At 45.5% G+C, this 15,625-nt stretch overlaps 1 protein-coding gene across 4 annotated transcripts in view; it reads right to left on the bottom strand.

Moving 5' to 3' along the window:
- Positions 1-15,625, bottom strand: part of kank2 (KN motif and ankyrin repeat domains 2) — a 132,985-nt gene that overhangs the window by 70,079 nt on the left and 47,281 nt on the right. For 3 of the 4 annotated variants that reach the window (XM_080216475.1, XM_080216472.1, XM_080216476.1), the window contains exon 2: positions 1,227-1,374. The exons of the other annotated variant lie outside the window; for it this stretch is intronic. The gene's annotated coding sequence lies outside the window, so the exon portion shown is untranslated. The remainder of the gene's footprint in view (positions 1-1,226; positions 1,375-15,625) is intronic. 4 annotated transcript variants of the gene reach the window in all.

Below are 15,625 nucleotides of genomic sequence, written 5' to 3'. Positions count from 1 at the left end.
TTCATTCCTGCAGCAAAGCCCACGGCTCCGCCTCTCCATCCTTAATTAAGGACGTGGTGTTGTTACCATGGACACTATCTTGGGAGTGGGGGGATGTGGGTTAATGGGTTGTGATGGGGCTATAAATATAACCAAAGCCCAGCAGCTGTTTTCTGGCATAACTGGGATCATCTGAGCGATTTGCAACATTCACCTTGTGTCATTCTGATATCTTACCATCCCATGGGTTAGGGGAAGTATATTCAAGTGTACACTTCAACCTCTGGGTGTCATGCCCGTCATTTGACCTCCATGACACTACCATGAGTAAAACTGAATCAGGACAACACACTGGTTAGCACTGCTGCCTCATAGCACCAGGGAACCGGGTTTGATTCCAGCCTTGGGTCGCTGTCTATATGGAGTTTGCACGTCCTCCCCGTGTCTGTGGGGGTTTCTTCTGGGTTCTCCGGTTTCCTCCCAAACTCCAAAGATGTGCAGGATAGGCTGACTGGCCATGATAAATTGCCCCTTAGTGTCAGGGAGACTAGCAGGGTAAATATGTGGGGTTACCAGGGACTGGGTGAGATTGTTGTCAGTGCAGGCTCAATGGGCCTTCTTCTTCAGCGTGTGGATTCTACGATTCTATGAGTCATCCTGTTAATATCCAGGAAGAGGTGGGATTGGGGGGGGGGGGTCACCTAGTGAGAGAGGAAGGATCATGGCCAGGATTTTACCATCCAGCCCCGCAATGGGAATCGGAGCAGGTGAGGGGCGGACAATGGGAAGGACCATTGACCTCAGGCGGGATTTTATGGTTTTGGGATGAGTGAGGCCGTAAAATCCCACTCCAAGAGTTGGATGGGGCAGCAGTGTGGCATAGTGGTTGCCTCACAGCGCCAGGGACCTGGGTTTGATTCTCAGCTTGGGTCACTGTCTGTGCGAAGTCTGCACGTTCTCCCCGCGTCTGCGTGGATTTCCTCCGGGTGCTCCGGTTTCCTACCACAGTCCGAAAGATGTACTGGTTAGGTTCATTGGTTGTGCTAAATTCTCCCTCAGTGTACCTGAACAGGCACTGGAGTGTGGCAACTGGGGGATTTTCACAGTAACTTCATTGCAGTGTTAATGTAAGCTGACTTGTGACACTAATACATATACTTGTAAACCTTAAGGTCTCTGGCTTATCAATGACAAATGGCGGATGGCTGAACAGAGGAAATGAGGCTCATGGATGTGGCTGTTAATACCTTTGCGAATGTTTAGACGTAGCTCAGTAGTCTGCGTTTATCTGGAGTCCAAGAGAGACAGCAGCCTCTGTGAACCTTGACATTGGCGTGTTCCCTGACAGTTCCACAGGGGTCCCAGGTCTGTAGTCAGTTCAGATATTCCACACACCTGGAGGAGTGAGGGAAGAACTCTGATTACATAGTGCCTTTTACATCCTCAGGATACCTCAGAGCACTTTACAGCCAATGAAGCACTTAGAATAGTGCAGAAAGAGGCTATTTGGCCTATTGAGTCTGCACCAACCCCATAACCGGTGCATTTACCATGTCCAATCTACCTAACTTACCTGTCTTTCAACACTAAGGGGCAATTTTTTGATTTGATTTATTACTGTCACATATATTAGTATAGATTGAAAAGTACTGTTTCTTGCGTGCTATACAGACAAAGCATACTGTTCATAGAGAAGGAAATGAGAGAATGCAGAATGTAGTGTTACAGTCATAGCTAGGGTGTAGAGAGCAACTTAATGCAAGGTAAGTCCATTCAAAAGTCTGACAGCAGCAGGGAAGAAGCTATTCTTGAGTCGGTTGATAGCGTATTAAGTGACACTTGAACCTGCAACCTTCTGAGTCAGAGGATAAAGTGCTAACAGAGAATCAAGGCTGATATCCAAAAATTACTCAATACCGGGGTATCTTCATGAACTCAAACCACTAATGATTTGGAAATATATCGGCCGTTTCTTCACAGTCACTGGGTCAAAATCCTGGAATTCCCTCTCTAATGGTATTGTGGGTCAACCCACAGAACATGGACTGCATCAATTCAAGGCGGCAGCTCACCACCACCTTCTCAAGGGCAACTAGGGATGGGCATGTCCCATGAAAGAATAAAAAAAAACATAGACACGAGAGATCCTCACATTGTTGTACCCAAGTTCCAGGTGGTCAAGGTCTACAAGGTATCTATAAAGTCATGCCCACGTGGGCTGATGTATCACATACTCTGAGCGCAATCTATTACAGTGGCCCCAAATGTTGGATTTTGGTTTGGAAGGGTGGGAGTCATGACAGGCGACTCCAGAAATAACAAGGAGGCTGCTGGATGTGGAGAAGTGCTGGGTAGAAGTGTTCCTCAGTGCACCAGCATCAAATCTAAGATTTTATTTCAACAAAACAGTCCTCCTCACTTCTTACACTCCTGTGATCCATCCATGTAAACCCATGGCTCCTCATACCCTCCATGCCCATCTACCCATCCTCTTGGTCCTTTATAGCCCCATGCCAATTTACTTCCTACTTATGCCAACCCAGGCTCCTCATCCAATATACTTAGCACTTACACCCTCCATGCAAACTTACCCAGTACCTACTATGGGTAGACACAGGGGCTGGAAATTAAATAAAATAAAGATCTAAGTGTATATTGCATACTTGATTTTGAAAAAGAAACTTTTGTTAACAAAACCATTCATTGCATTTACTTGTCTTCAACTACATAGTCCCTTTCATTCAAGTATTTAGTCCTTTGTAAAGACAAAAATTGGAATTTGCAGTTCTACTTTGACAGTCTATAACCATTTGCAGCTGTCAATTAGCAGACACTCTATTGTGATAATGTAGAATTGTGAAATCAGTCATGCAGCACTAATCCAGTAATGACAACCCTAAGATTTATTGTCAACAGTGAAATAGCAAGCAATTTTTTTTAACACTCCGCATACTCCCCCGCCCCGCCAAATATTTAAAACACAGGTCTTTTAAATGCCTTAACAGCTTGACAGTTGCTTTTGGCAGTTTTGACAGGTCTCTTAACAGTTCCAGTGAGTTTATGTATTTTGTGGCACCTTTATGGCAACATTTAACAATTGCAAAGAGCATCCTTCCTCATCTACAGGGCACCTTATCTCTCACAAAAGGTGTCCCTGGATCATATGCAAAGGATCTGGCAGATAAAGTACAATGTTGATAAATGTGAGGTCATCCATTTTGGTAGAAATAACAGCAGAATGGACTATTATTTAAATGGTTTAAAATTGCAGCATGCTGCTGTGCAGAGGGACCTGGATGTCCTTGGGAAAGAATCGCAAGAAGTTGGCTTGCAGGTGCAGCATGTAATTGTTTTCCTTCTTTGCTTGAGGGATGGCGTTTAAAAACAAGGAGGTTATGTTGCAACTGTATAAGGTGCTGGTGAGGCCACACCAGGAGTATTGTGTATGGTTTTGGTCTCCTTACTTGAGAAAGGATATACTGGCACTGGAGGGGTTGCAAAGGAGATTCACTAGGTGGATTCCGGAGTTGAGAGGGTTGGCTTCTGAGGAGAGACTGAGTAGACTGGGGCTATACTCATTGGAATTCAGAAGAATGAGGAGACCTTATAGAAACATATAAGATTATGAAGGGAATAGACAAGATAGAAGCAGGGAGGTTGATTCCACTGGCAGGTGAAAGTAGAACTAGGGGGCATGGCCTCAACATAAGGGGAAGCAGATTTAGGGCTGAGTTGAGGAGGAACTTCTTCACCCAAGGGTTGTGAATCTGTGAAATTCCCTGCCCAGTGAAGCAGTTGAGGTTCATTGAATGTTTTTAAGGCAAAGATAGATTTTTGAATTAAGGGTTATGGTAAGCAGGTGCATAAGTGGAGTTGAGTCCACAAGAAGGTCAACCATGATCTTATTGAATGGCGGAGCATGCATGAGGGGCCAGATGGCCTACTCCTGCTCGTAGTTCTTATGTTATGTTCACTTCTCCAAAAGGGAATGCCATCTCTCTAAAAGACTCCACAAAACTTAGAGCTGCTTCTACCAGCACACACTGTGTTCCACTGCTGGCTAATAAAAATCAAACATAACTAGAGGCAGTTGCTGTTTCATACGGGCAACTGACTCTGCAAAACGCAAATGTCCAAATTTTGACCCAGCTCCCATTTCTGCCCACGAGGAAAACGTTGGGTATTTGGGGATGGAACTTCTGGATCTCAATCTATTCTGCCATTTTCACAACTCTGTCATTACGAAAATCTAGGCCACTTTCTTTTGGAGGTTTGCACCAATAAGGGTGTGTCAGTATGGACAGGAGGGACATGTGGGAGCATGGCGATATTTTGGTCTTTAGTCATTTGTGGAACATGGGCGTTGCTGGCTGGCCAGCATTTATTGCCCATCCCTAGTTGCCCTTGAACTGAGTGGCTTGCAAGGCCATTTCAGAGGGCAGTTAAGAGTCAACTACATTGCTGTGGCTCTTGAGTTACATGTAGGCTAGACTGGCTAAGGACAGCAGATTTTCTTCCCTAAAGTGACATGAATGAACCACGTGGGTTTTTCTGACAATCGACAATGGTTTTATGGTCATCAGTACATTCTTAACTCCAGATATTTGTATTGAATTCAAGTTCTGCCGTGGTGCAGGATATTTGCAGCAAAGTCAATATTTGTTTGGATATGAGTTTGTAAGTTTGCAGATGACACCATGATTGGTGGCATAGTGGACAGTGAAGAAGGTTATCTCCAATTGCAACAGGATCTTGATCAATTGGATCAGTGGGCCGACAAACAGCAGATGGGGTTTAATTTAGATAAATGCAAGGTGATGCATTTTGATAGATTGAATCAGGGCAGGACTTACTCAGTTAATGGTAGGGCATTGGGGAGAGTTACAAAACAAAAGGTTCTGGGGGAACATGTTCATAGTTCCTTGAAAATAGAGTCACAGGTGGATAGAGTGATGAAAAAGGCATTCAGCATGCTTGGTTTCATTGGTCAGAACACTGAATACAGGAGTTGGGACATCTTGAAGTTGTACAAGACATTGGTAAGGCCACACTTGGAATACTGCGTACAGTTCTGATCATCCTATTATAGAAAGGATATTATTAAATTAGAAACAGTGCAGAAGAGATTTATTACAATGCTACTGGGACTTGATGGCTTGAGTTATACAGAGAGGTTTGATAGACTGGGACTTTTTTCTCTGGAGTGTAAAAGGCTGAGGGATGATCTTATAGAGGTCTACAAAATAATAGCCAATATATTTTCCCAGAGGTAGGGGAGTCTAAAACTAGAGGGCATAAATGTAAGCTGAGAGGGGGGAGATACAAAAGTGTCTGGGAGGAAATTTTTTCACACAGAGGGTGGAACAAGCTGCCAGAAGCAGTAGTAGAGGTGGGTATAATTTTGTCTTTTAAAAAGCGTTTAGACAGTTACATGGCTAAGATTGGTATAGCGGGATATGGGCCAAATGCGGGCAACTGGGAGTAGCTTAGGTGTTTAAAAATAAAGGGCAGCATGGACAAGTTGGGCAGTACGGCCTGTTTCTATGCTGTAAACCTCCGTGACTCTACGAGATTCCCCACAGTTGATGAACTTATTCTTTCGGCTCGACATGAACAAAGGCCACTTGGCTCAAGGCTTGTACAGAGAACTGTATTGAAAGGCAGGAGGATCTCTGACACCCACCCATCGGTCCCTCTGAAGAATCATTCAGCAGCTACTGTGTGGGAGTCCAGCTGCCTTTAGTCTCAAAGAATAGGAACATTATTACAACCAGATGCCAAATGTAAATTGCAAGCTTGTTGACTATGTATCTAGGCAGCCAGCAAAGCTTTATCTGTTGGTGTTGTTTATAATGCAGTCAATAAACAAGAGGGAGAGTTTTATATTGCATCAGCCAACTTCCCATTGCACCAGTCAGATTGTATCATTGCTTTAATAATGCTTTTTAATCATTTGTTCTTGGGACATGAAGCTCAGGGTGAGTGTACCTACATCACCTGAACTGCAGCGGTTTAAGAAGGCAGCTCACCATCTCCTTCTCAACGACAATTAGGGACTTTTCATAGGGTCTCTCCAGTGCAGAAGGCGGCCATTCAGCCCATCGCTTCTGCACCAACCACAATGCCACCCAGACCCAATTCCCACACCCCACATTCTTTTGATTTGATTTATTGTCACATGTATTGGGATATAGTGAAAAATATTGTTCCTTGTGCACTATACAAAGCATACCATTCACAGAGTGCATAGGGGAGAAAGAAAGGAGGGCGCAGAATGTAGTGTTACAGTCATAGATAGAGTGTAGAGAAAGATCAGCTTAACATAAGGTAGGTCCATTCAAAAGTCCAATGGCAGTGGGGAAGAAACTGTTTTTGAGTTGGTTGGTGTGTGATCAAGGTGAAGGTGGAAGACAGTATGTCTGGGGTGCATGGGGTTCTTGATTATGCTGGTTGTGTTCCTGAGGCAGCAGGAAGTGTAGATGGAATCAATGGATGGGAGGCTGGGTTGCATGACGGTCTGGGCTGCATTCAAATCCTTTGTAATTACCTGCAGTCTTGGTCAGAGCAGGAGGCATTATCAAGAATGGACAATAATTGCTGCGTTGCCAATGATGTGCGCATCCCAAGAACAAAAGAAGGTGAAAAATAAAGCTCTGGTACCAGTTGAGGGTGGGGGGGGCAGGAACGGGGGGAGAAAGACTAGAGCAAAGGGACTAGAGCGTTTGGGAAGAGACAGAGGTCTGAGCCAAAAGTAAGAATATTAATTCAATGTTGCCAACATGTCCTGGCGGGTCACAAACTTGAATCAGATACCGATTTAAAAATCCTGATGCACAGTGGTGCATTCAATTGCCGGCTTGGGTTATCATCTGTGTGGAGATTGCATGTTCTTCCCGTGTCTACAAGGGTCTCTTCCCACAGTCTGGAAGGTGTGCTGGTTGGGTGCATTGACCCGAACAAGCGCCGGACTGGGGAATTTCATAGTAACTTAATTGCAGTGTTAATGTAAAATCCCTACTGTGCAAAAGGAGGCCTTTCGGCCCATCAAGTCTGCACCAACCACAATCCCCCCAGACCCTATTCCCATAACCCCACATATTTACCGTTAATCCCCTGACACTAGGGTCAATTTAGCATGGCTAATCAACCTAACCCGCACAACTTTGGACTGTGGGAGGAAACCCACGCAGGCTTGGGGAGAATGTGGAGACTCTGCACAGATGGTGACCTAAGGCCAGAACTGAACCCGGGTCCCTGGTGCTGTGAGGCAGCAGTGCTAATCACTGTGCTGCCCCAAATGTATGTTTTACTTGTGACTAATGAATAAACTTTAACTTTAATTATCTAGCACAAACGAAAGCCCTTTTCACTCATCCCATAACATTAAAAACACTACCAATCATGACCACTTCAAGATTTTTAATGTGTTTGTACCAGAGATATGATCAACCAGGGAGTCACTCAGAGCAGACTCCAGCTTTAAGTGTCCTGGCAGCCAGTGAGTAGGCAACAAAAAGACCATTATACAGTGAGAGGCCAACAGCTGGAATCAATAAGCATCAGGGACCTGGGTAGACATGAGAATGGCACTTACTGGAGAAAGAAGAAAAACAGGAGGCGGCACGAATGGGACTGTGTTCATCTGTCAGCTGGCCAGGAAATTGGGATTGATTCCCTGTCTGTTCCAGCTCTAAGCTGAGGGGAAAGATGCACGGTTCAAGGCTCAGTTACATTGTCACCCTGATGAACAGCCCTTCCACGAGTTTGTGTATTCCCTCTGATTATCACTGCCGCTTCCCTCTGCCTCCCTGGCAGTAGAGACACAAATGAGGAATGAAAATATGGCCGTGGGGGATGGGCAGGCACACTGTGGAGTGGAGGGATTCATAATCTTAGTTTCTACTCTTATGGGGTTGGGTGTAACCTTCCAGAACCTTCAACATGCCTCATTTATGTCACTATAAACACACTGATACATCGCATTCCCACCGTCACTGTAACAGTCTGATACATCCCACATCCCTCACTGTAACACTCTGATATACACCACATCCCTCACTGTAACAGTCTGATATATCCCCACATCCCTCACTGTAACAGTCTGATATATCCTCACACCCCTCACTGTAACACTCTGATATACCCGACACCCCTCACTGATATACCCCACATCCCTCACTGTAACAGTCTGATATATCCCCACATCCCTCACTGTAACAGTCTGATATACCCCACACCCCTCACTGTAACATTCTGATATATCCCCACACCCCACGCGGTAACACTCTGTTACAGTGAGGGATGTGGGGATATATCAGAGTGTTACCGCGTGGGGTGTGGGGATATATCAGAATGTTACAGTGAGGGGTGTGGGGTATATCAGACTGTTACAGTGAGGGGTGTGGGGATATATCAGACTGTTACAGTGAGGGATGTGGGGATATATCAGTCTGTTATATCCCCACACCCCTCGCTGTAACACCGATATACACCACATCCCTCACCGTAACAGTCTGATATACCCCACATCCCTCACTGTAACAGTCTGATATATCCCACACCCCTCGCTGTAACACTCTGATATATCCCCACACCCCTCACTGTAACACTCTGATATATCCCCACATCCCTCACTGTAACACTCTGATATATCCCCACATCCCTCACTGTAACACTCTGATATACACCACATCCCTCACCGTAACACTCTGATATACACACCACTCACTGTAACACTCTGATATATCCCCACACCTCTCACTGTAACACTCTGATATATCCCCACACCCCACGCCGTAACACTCTGATATATCCCCACATCCCTCACTGTAACAGTCTGATATATCCCCACACCCCTCGCTGTAACAGTCTGATATATCCCCACACCCCTCGCTGTAACACCCTGATATACACCACATCCCTCACCGTAACAGTCTGATATACCCCACATCCCTCACTGTAACAGTCTGATATACCCCACATCCCTCACTGTAACAGTCTGATATACCCCACACCCCTCACCGTAACAGTCTGATATACCCCACATCCCTCACTGTAACAGTCTGATATACCCCACACCCCTCGCTGTAACACTCTGATATATCCCCACACCCCTCACTGTAACACTCTGATATACACCACACCACTCACTGTAACACTCTGATATATCTCACACCCCTCACAGTAACACTCGCTGATATGCCCCAGGCCCCTCACTGTTACATCTGATATACCCCACACCCCTCACTGTAACACTCTCTGATATACCCCACATCCCTCACCGTAACACTCTCTGATATATCTCACACCCCTCACTGTAACACTCGCTGATGCGCCCCAGACCCCTCACTGTTACATCTGATATACCACACAACCTCACTGTAACACTCTCTGATATACCCCACACCCCTCACTGTAACACTCTGATATACCCCACACCCCTCACTGTAACACTCTGATATACCCCACATCCCTCACTGTAACACTCTCAGGTATACCCCGCACCCTTCATGGTAACATTCTGATATACCCCACTTCTCACTGTAACACTCTCTGATAATACCCCACACCCCTCACTGTAATACGCTATGATATACCCCACATCCCTCACTGTAACACTCTGATGTACTCCACACACACCTCACTGAAAAACACTGATATCCCCCACACACCTCACTGTAACACTCTCTGATATACCCCACACACCTCACTGTAACACTCTCTGATATACCCCACACACCTCACTGTAACAGTCTCTGATATGCCCCATGCCCCTCACTGTAACACTCTCTGATACATACCACGCCCCTCACTGTAATACTCTCTGATATAACCCACACCCCTCATTATAATACATGCTAACATTATTGCACTGATGGTAGGATCTTGCTGTGCATGTTTTGGCTGTTGTAATTCTTTTATTACAAGAGTGATTAAAGTTCCAAAGTATTTTGTTGGATGTGAAACATTTTGGGATGGATCTGATTGTTGTAAAAACCGCTATTTAAATGAAGCCTTTCCTTCTTCTTTTCAGTTGGTAAGTTACTCCTTCTCACTGTTGCTCAAAGAATCCCATGACCTAAACAAGCCCCAATGTATTTAAGGAATTGCAGACCATATGTGGGGACTGAATCCATCCGGATAACGTAAAGAAAATAAATAGAAAGTCTTTGCGGAGGGTCTGTACTCGAGGTAGGTGTGGAATGCTTCTCGGCCCTTGCTTTCCAAACTTCCATATTATCCTTGGCTTGGCTGTCCACCACCCTGCATCCTCACTGGATTTATCGGAATGTTCTGACTACAGAGAAATCTCTCAATAACAATCACTCCCTCATTCGAAATAACTGAACCAGTTATCAGTTCCTGCACAGATTGGACCCATTCCACCATAAAGCAGAATAGAATTGTAACAAGGGTTTGGTGGGGACCTGGATAGGAAGAGGTTTGGAAGAAAGAAACATTTCTATTGCACCCCTCACAACCTCAGATCACACCAAAGAAGCTTGCGTCCAATGAGATACTTCTGAAGCATCGTCACTATTATAATCCAGGAATTTCAGCGGCAGTTTGCGGAAAGGTCCCAGGAACAGCAGTTTAGAGAATTCATACAATTCCTACAATACAGAAGGACCAGTTGGCCCATCAAGTCTGTACCGACCACAATTCCACCTAGGCCCTATCCCCATAATCCAACATGTTTACCCCGCTAATCCCCCTGACATGACAGTCAACTTAGCATGGCCAATCCAGCTAACCTGCAATCTTTGGACATTAAAGAGCAATTTAATAAAGAACAAAGAAAATTAAAGCACAGGAACAGGCCCTTCAACCCTCCAAGCCTGCACTGACCATGCTGCCTGGCTGAACTAAAATCCCCTACCCTTCTGGGGACCATATCCCTCCATTCCCATCCAATTCATGTATTTGTCCAGACGCCCAAATTCACTATCATATCTGCTTCCACTACCTTCCCCGGCAGCGGATTCCAGGCACCCACCACCCTCTGTGTAAAAAACCTGCCTTGTACATCTCCTTTAAACCTGCCCCTTGCACCTTAAACCTGTGCCCCCTAGTAATTGACTCTTCCACCTTGGGAAAAATCTTCTGACTATCCACTCTGTCTGTGGCCCTCATAATCTTGTTGACTTCTATCAGGTCGCCCCTCAACCCCTGTAGTTCCAGTGAGAACAAACCAAATTTCTCCAACCTCTTAGCTAATGCCCTCCATACCAGGCATCATCCTGGTAAAACTTTTCTGTACCCTCTCCAAAGCCTCCATATCCTTCAGGTAGTGTGGCGATCAGAATTGAACACTATATTCCAAGTGCAGCTTAACTGAGGTCCTATAAAACTACAACATGAAATCCTGAAATTTAGCATGGCAAATCGACCTAACCTGCAGATCTTTGGACTGAGAGAGGAAACAGGAGCAGCCAGAAGAAGCTCATGCAGACATGGGGAGAATATGCAGACTCCGCACAGACAATAGCCTGAGGCTAGAATCAAACCCGGGTCCCTGGTGCTCTGAGGCAGCAGTGCTAACCACTGTGCCACCATGCCGCAGAGTGACCAGATTATCTATCTTTCTTAGTACTATTGTTTGAGGGTAATTATTGACCATGGATATCTCACCTAATCTTCCTTGAAATACTGCCAAGGATTTTTTACATCCAACTGAGGGGACTGGGACCTTGTTTTGAAGGGAAACGTGCAGTGTAATTTGACTTCCTCATTGCACTACTGTACTCTCCATCAGGCTGTTTAAACAAGCTCACTAAGCTCCCAGCCTAGAGACTGTGACAACAAAACATGCCAATGATTTACAGCAGGTCCCACAATAATTTCACTATAATGTCTGCCATTTCAAGTAACACTTCATTACAAGCAGAGATAGCTTTCTCCCGGATGCATTGCAGGGAAGTGGTGAGGGGATACAGTGCTGACGGAGGTGCCAACTTTCAGGTAAGATGTTATGGCGAGCACTCTCTGAGACGGATGTAAAATTGAACATAGAATCATCGAATTCACACACTGCAAAAGGAGACATCGACTCTCTGATAGAGCACGCCATCCAGGTCCTATCCAGTATTAGCCCCACATATTGACCCCGCAAAACCTCCGAACCTACACATCTTTGGGCACTGAGAGGCAATTTAGCACAGCCAATCCACTTAACCTGCACGCACATCTTTGTACTGTAGGAGGAAACAGGATCACCTGGAGAAAACTCATGCAGACACTGGGAAAACATTCTGGAATTTTCCCACCCCACCCGCCACAGGAATCGGAGTGGGTGAGTGGCGGACAATAAGAAAGTCTGTAGGCCTTGGGCAGGATTTTACACTTCTGGGACGAGCGAGGCTGTAAATCCCGCCTGCAAACTCCACACAGTCACTCAAAGCCAAGATTGAACCTGGTACCTGGAGCCGTGAGGCAGCAGTGCTAACCACTGTGCTGTCCCAAAAGCTGCCAGAGCGCCATTTTGAAGATGAGTAGGGGAGTTGTTAGAATCAACAGTACAGAGATAGGCCCTTCGACTCAAACTGGTCCATGCCAACCAAAATGCCCATCCAAGCTAACCCCATTTGCCTGCATTTGGCCCATATCCCTCTAAACCTTTCCTGTCCATGAATCTGTCCAAACGCCTTTTAAATGTTGTCAACTCCCTGCCTCAACCACTTCCTCCGGCAGCTCATCCCATACACATACCACCCTCTGTGTAAAAAAGTTGCTCCTCAGGTTTCCATTAATTCTTTCCCCTCTTAAATTAAACCTATGCCCCCTAGTTCTGGATTCCCCAACACTGGAAAAAAAAGACCGAGTGCATTACCCCATCCATGCCTCTCATGATCTTATACAACTCTATAAGATCACTCCTCTGTCTTCTACGCTCCAAAGAAAAAAGTCCTAGCCTGTTCAGTCTTTCTCTGTAACTCAGCCCCTTGAGTCCTGGCACATCCTTGTAAATCTCTTCTGCAGTTTCCTACAGCAAGGTGATCAAAGCTGAACACACTACTCCAGGTGCTGCCTCACCAATGTTTACCTGACTGTCTTGGCCAATACTTAGGTCTCAACTGACAATCACTCAAACAGATCAGCATTGCATTGCTGTTTGTGGGAACTTGCTTGCACAAATTGATCACTGCATTACAAAGGCAGTGACACTTCATCGGTACTTCATTGGGTGTGAAAAGCTGTGGGACATGCTGAGGATTTGGAAGGCGCAATATAAATGCAAGTCTTTCTTTCTGTAATGCAGAGGAATAACTTGTTGAGAGCACTACACAGCGAGGGGGCTATTACAGAGAGAGAGAGAGAGACAGGATACAGCTGCTGCCTCAGCTGGTAGCCCAATTGTTTCTGACGTAGAATATTGTGCTATGAAAAGCCGTATGGGCAACAGACGCTCTCAGATAAGACCTCAGCACAGTACTGAGGAGGCATTGCACTGTCAACAGGCTGCTCTTTCAGTGAGATGCTCGTCCAACTGAGGGTGTAAAAGATTCAACAGCCCTGCCAAAAGATAGCAAAGGATTCCATGCATGTCCAAGATTCAATCAAAAACAGACTGCGGCTGAATGGGATCTTGCTGTGTTCAAATTAGCTGCTTTCCCTGTTAACAGAACAGTCATTGCACTTTGAAAGGAGTGACCCATCAGTAAAACACTTTGGGACATTATATAAATGCAGCAACTTTATTTATTTAAATAGAGAAGCAGCAAGTTAATGAGGGGACAAGCAAGCGAGAAAGGTACGTTACAGACTAGGCATTTATAGAATCATAAAATCCCTACAGTGCAGGGGAGGCCATTTGGCCCATCAAGTCTGCACCAAATCTCCCTAGAGCATACTAGCCAGGCCCTATCCCTATAACTCCATGCAACAACCCTACTGATCCACCTAACATGCACATCTTGGAACATTAAGGGGCAATTTAGCATGGCCAATCCCCTAACCCTTTGGACTGTAGAAGGAAACTGAAGCACCTGGGGGAAACCCACTCAGACATGGGGAAAATGTGGAAACTTCACACCAGTTGGGGAACTCTTCGGCCTCTGATCTTCGGGTAAGCATTCTCCAAGGCAGCCTTCACAACACACGATAATGCAAAGTCGCTGAGCAGAGACTGATAGCCAAGTTCTGCACACGTGAGGACAGCCTCAACCGGATTCTTGGGCTCATGTCACACTATCTGTAATCCCCACAACTTGCCTGGACTTGCAAAATCTCACTAACTGTCCTGACTGAAGACAATACACATCTCTTTAACATGTGCTTAACCCTTTCTCCACTCACACTGTCTGTACCTTTAAGACTTGATTACCTGTAAAGACTCGCATTTCAACCATTATTTTGTAAATTGAGTTTGTGTCTTTATATGCCCTGTTTGTGAACAGAACTCCCATTCACCTGATCAAGGGGCAGGCTCCAAAAGCTTGTGGTTTGTGCTACCAAATAAACCTGTTGGACTTTAACCTGATATTTTGAGACTTCTTACTGTGCTAGACCCCCCAACCAGCAGCTCAGCATGGACCTCAGCAAACCCGCCAAGAACTTTATACCTCTGAATGAGATTGCCTCTCATTCTTCCAAACTTTATGGAAATATAGACGAATGAAGTGTATCACAGCTGCCGTGTACTTAACTTTCCCTCTGTCAATCCACCAGTCACTAACACCTTACAAGCTATGGCCAGGCCTGTTTTCTAGCATACAGCGTACTTTTACCTCACTTAACCCCACTCATTGGCACTCCCACCTGCAAAATGAAGGCACATCAGGGAGGTCACAGTATATTTACAGAAATTACTGCTTAATGATAGAAAAGAGTGTGCAGTCAGATAGAGGGAGTGAGAATAGCATCGGTGTTGCTGGACAGAGTGAGAGCACAATTGTAGGAAAGAATCTGAAGAGGGAAAAACACAGAAGAAGAAACTATATAGAATGTGAAATACGATATCAGGTCCATGCTGATATTTATGCTTCACACAGTTCTCGACCCAGCACCTGCCCCCGCCATGCCCCCCCTCCCCTGCACTTCACCCAAAACCTTCCAGTCCTTTTCTGTGTCACGTGTTTATCTAGCTTCTCTTGAATTGCATTTACTCACCTCAGCTGCTGGGATGAGTTTGACATTGTCCCCAATTCTTTGGGTAAAGAAGTTTCTCCTGAATTTCTGATTGGATTAACAATTTTGTTCCGCTGCCCCCACCCACCCACCCTGGCAAAAACTATTTTGGTCACCTCTGCAAATCTGGTCTTCTCTCCAAAGATGTGCAGGTTAGGTGGATTGGCCATACTAAATTGCCCCTTAGTGTCAGGGGACAAGCACAGTAAATATGTGGGGTTACAGGTATAGGACCTAGGTGAGATTATTTTCAGTGCAGGCTTGATGGGCTGAATCATAGAGTCTCTACAGTGCAGAAGAAGGCCATTCGGGCCATCGAGTCTGCACCGACCACAATCCCACCCAAGCCCTATTCCTGTAACCCCATTTATTTATCCTGTGAATCCCTCTGACATTTGGGTCAATTTAGCATGGTCAATCCACCTAACCCGCACATCTGAATGGCCTCCATCTGCACTGTAGGGATTCTATGATTCTAAGTGGAAGTATCTTCTCCATATCCACTCCTCTGCTTCTGAGG

Source organism: Carcharhinus amblyrhynchos, chromosome 33 (genome assembly GCF_965287045.1).
Source record: "Carcharhinus amblyrhynchos chromosome 33, sCarAmb.v2.hapA, whole genome shotgun sequence".
NCBI classification, from domain to species: Eukaryota; Metazoa; Chordata; class Chondrichthyes; order Carcharhiniformes; family Carcharhinidae; genus Carcharhinus; species Carcharhinus amblyrhynchos.
The sequence above is the reverse complement of the archived record's forward strand: the minus strand, read 5'-3'. Positions and strand labels throughout refer to the sequence as shown.